The 4,409-nt window shown below is 37.4% G+C and overlaps 1 pseudogene; it reads right to left on the bottom strand.

Moving 5' to 3' along the window:
• Positions 1–2,441: 2,441 nt before the first annotated feature.
• On the bottom strand, positions 2,442–3,641 carry LOC118845391 (annotated as a pseudogene).
• Between the last annotated feature and the right edge of the window lie 768 nt (positions 3,642–4,409).

Raw genomic sequence — 4,409 nt, 5'->3', positions numbered from 1 at the left:
AAAGAATTGGACATGACTGAAACAACTGAAAAACAAATATACAGGCAGGCATTGTGTTAAGTACTTTACAAATATTATCTCATACAGCACTCACAACAACCCCAAGAGGTAGTGTCTGAGGTTGGATTTATATTTAGGGCTTCCTGAATCTAAAGGTAGATGGGAGGATTATCAAGAGAAAGAGACCTCTGTTCCTGGACAAAGATGGTCATTCACGCCATTGTCCCTTTCTGCTACAATCTTAGTGAGGAGTCACGGCCATGGCTGAGACCAGGCAGCAGTAAAAGTGGTAAGTCCTCTCCAAGCCCTTGATACCATTGGAGGGCTGAGGTGGCCTTGATTTAACACGTTTCAATTTTTCCTTGGACCTCAACAAGCAACTGACTTAGTATAAGTCCCGTCATGGAACAGATGAAATGTCTTTCCTCCTTCATCTCCTCATGATAAACATTGTTCATTTGGGGTTTATGAGTTAAATATTGAGAATGTTTTCCTAGAGAAAGCCCTTTGATTTTTCACTTGGACCCTGAAAACTTCTAAAAAATGGAAAGAAATGATTTGTGCAACTTCTAAATTCCCAAGGAGAGTTTTCATTCTTTTGGGGCCAGTTAGTCCTACTCCCCAATCCCCCAAACCCTACCATCTTCCAGATGTAATTGGGTGGCATCATCTTGATCTTTGTAGACAAAGAAATCAGTTAAGTTCTTGACTGGAGTTAGTCATCTAGCCACCAGCTGAGAGGGCTTGGCACCCTGAAACCCTGGGGTTTCAAAGTTACTATTTAGCCCTTTGAGTCATGATGCCTCCCTAGTTTGAGCACAAAATCCCAGTATAAAGAAGTTATTCCTCTTCTCTCTGACTTACCTTTTGATTTCATTTCAGAGGAATGTACAAAGATCCTCTAAAGCCTAAAGGAATGCTGGACCCAGTGAAGCTTAGTGTGGTTAAGAAAGTAAATGATCTGTTGGAAGATTTCCATTAGAAGCAATGATGGACATCAAAGAGATTGATGAATCCACATTTCATAAAACAAACTGGGGGGAACATTTCAGTGTACCACACATTTTTTCCTCATAGTTTCCAAACTAGCCACTCACTGCCACTAATGTGTCTTCTTACATGTGTGTAGAATGCTGATGAAGCTCATTCTGGGAAAGAAGGAGGGTCTGTGAAAATTGTCTCTGTCTGTCTATCTAAGTCATAAGAGTCCTATTGTATTAAAAGCTGAATACATTATCTTGCCCCTGAAATCCTACATTCTATTACTGTGGAGGGCACCACCTTCTTCTCGGTCACCCAGGTTCACAACCTAGGTGTCAGTTTTTACTTTTTACTCTTTCTCACATCCCCTCTCCCCCATATCCAATCTGCTCCCAAGGCTTCTTGATTTCACCTTTAATACTTCTCCTTCTCTCCTCTGACACTGCCATCATTTTGGTCTAAGCCCTCATCACTTCATGCCTGGACTATTGCAATATCCTGCTGGTGAGTCTCTCTGCCTTAAGCTTCTTTCTATTTTCCATTTTCCATTTAAGTATCAAATTGATCTTCCTAAAAAGCAAGTTTGACCATGACATTTCCCAATTCAATCACTCCAGTGAATTTTAAGATTCTCAGAAGAACATCTCAAGTCGAAAAGCCTAAACAACGTAATACAAGAAATGAAAAAAAAAACTGGAAAAACTTCTGAACACAGAAAAGGAAATGCCAATTAAGAAAATTGCATAGATTACCTCCAGAAAAAAGTAACCCAATGCTACAAACTCCAAGATACAGTCATTAGATTTAACAATTAAATTTAGAAACAATTTCTTCAAGTGGTCAAGAGAAACGCCATCAAATATAAAAGAAAGAAAATTTGAATAACTGAAGACTATCTGCACATGCCAGAAAATGCATGAAGGAATAGAATAATGTGTTCCAAAGAGTAATGGAGCTCAGGATGCAATCCAGGTTGACCTACCCCACAAAACTGAGATTAATCATAAATGGAAAAATATGGATTTTAAATAATAAAGAAGCATTCAAAATATTCATAGAAAGAAAACCAGACTGGAAAGAGATGCTTCTTCAACACCCTAGATGACAGAAATGTAGGAAGGATGGATGAAAGCAGGAACTGAGGACAGCATCATCAACAGTGACACCAGAGGCCAGCAAGGAAACTTTTTTCTAAATGCACACAAAAGGGAGGTAAAGGTGGAAGTCAGGTGCAGATAATTATTCTCAAAATTTGAGAAAGAAAACACCCTATCAGAATAATTTTTATTGGACAAATATAATAGTACCTAAACCAAGAAAGGATAAAACAGAAGGAAAACTATAGGCTAATATTGACTCAAATTTTTTTGGTAGCTTTTGATTTTATTGAAAATACAGTTTAGAAAGAACTGTAGTAAACCAACTTAGGGGAATATTTTCAGCCTTGTTCACATGAGCAATCAACTTATTGGTGTAGCAACAATCTTCCAGAGTTCCAACTGATCTATACATTCATAAACAAGGAACTGGGGGAAAGTAGCTTCAATTGGCTCTACAATAAACTTCATTTCACCATCTCTGAGTTCTCTAGATCATTTAGGGAAAATTGAAAATGATAGTAAGCTTCACAAGTAATGTCCAAATGTCTAAGTGTGAAGTTTCATCTTTTCTCTATTGATAAGTAGATGGTACAAGCATTTTTTTCAAATTGTGAGTAGTTCTGTAGAGTATTTTAAATAAAGCATCTGTGAGGTCATCATCATAAAAAACATCGGCTGCCATTATGATGGTAGTAGGAACATGTAAGTCAGAAATTTCTTCTTCAGATCAGCTGAAAGGAACTTGAGGATCAGTGCATAAGTCATCTTTCAGTCAATCCAGTTCTTTAACCTTAATTGTACCTCCTTCTGTTGCAGTCAAGTTCCTGTTTAGGGCAACATTCCGTTTGCCTAGTCAGGAGATCTTCACCCATATCCCTGCAGTAAACAGTCTTGGCAACCATTGCTGTCATGATGCTGGCAATCCTGGTGCTGGCCCCAAGCTCAAGCACAGTGCAAGTTTTGAACAGGTCACATTTGAACAGGATATAGTCAGCTAGAAGGAAAGCTCCTTGCCACACCTGTTTGCCAACTTCTTCCAGAGGGGTGGCCATGATGTGCTCTATTTTAACCATGTTGTGGTGGATATTTTCTTGTTCTTCTTCATTGAAATTTTCTGCTCTCTGGGTTAGAATTTTAAGACGTATCTTGTTTCTTGATGGGTCTTTTTGTTTTGTCTCATTAAAAACCTGCAGTCTTCTTACCACTTCCAAGTCACCATCATTATCTAATAGAGCTTCTATTCTCATACAACGGCAAGTTCGAGTTTCATTCTTGTTCAGAAAATCTATACCATTGATATTCTTGCAACAGGATTCCTGAATACTTCTGTCATCATTTTATTTGAACGTCTTTTTGTTTTTTACCCTTAACTTGAGTATCTTTCCAAGAATTGCTGTTCCACAGAAGTTTAAATTGTGACAAAAAATCAGGTTGGCCAACAGCATTAAAATGAACCATGAGGTGCCTTTTGTTTGGGATATTTAGATGCACATCAGACAGCACAGTGTCACTTTTAAATGTAATTTCTTCAATAACTTCCTCCTCTTCTGGGTCCACCATTGTGCAGTGTTGTTGTTAATTTGTGCATCTGACTACCAGGGCGAGGCTGAGTCCAAGGACACCCACCAACCCTCCAGCCCACTAGTCAGGGGAAGCCTGAGCTGACTCCCCCACTGCCATCATGTTTGGCATTCCTTCTTGATTCAAAATTTTTAAACAAAATCATGTCAGACTTTACATTTTATCCAAGATTGTTACTACCAGTAGGAATTATACCAGGGATGCAAAGATTGTTCAACATTAAGATAACATCATTACAATCATATTAAAAGCTAAAATATTACAAACCATATGATTATCACAATAACTGAAAAAAAATCCTTTGACACAGTACAACACTCATTTATGCTAAAACTCCTATAAGCATAGAGTGACATTTTTAATATCATAAAGACCATCTATTTAAAACAAAAAAAGTGTCATATATAATGGGCATACACTAGTACTTTATGAATAAATATTGGAGGAAAGCAAAGACACCTGTTCTCCTGACCATTACTTCATATAGTACTGGAAATGCTCACAAAATAACAAGGAAAAAAATAAAGATAGGTAAAAAATAAAAGAGATAAAATTACCTTATTTGCTGATCCCTGGAAAATCCTGGGTAATCAGCACAGATGCTGCCTGAGACAATTAATAACTTTATCAAAGTTGCAGGCTACCAAAAAAGGTCTCCAAAATCAATTGCATTTCTCTATAATAATGACAAAATCCAAGAAAGAAAAATAGAAATGGAAATCTCATTCCAAATAACTAAAATGTGCA

Source organism: Trichosurus vulpecula, chromosome 4 (assembly GCF_011100635.1).
Source record: "Trichosurus vulpecula isolate mTriVul1 chromosome 4, mTriVul1.pri, whole genome shotgun sequence".
NCBI lineage: Eukaryota > Metazoa > Chordata > Mammalia > Diprotodontia > Phalangeridae > Trichosurus > Trichosurus vulpecula.
The sequence above is the reverse complement of the archived record's forward strand: the minus strand, read 5'-3'. Positions and strand labels throughout refer to the sequence as shown.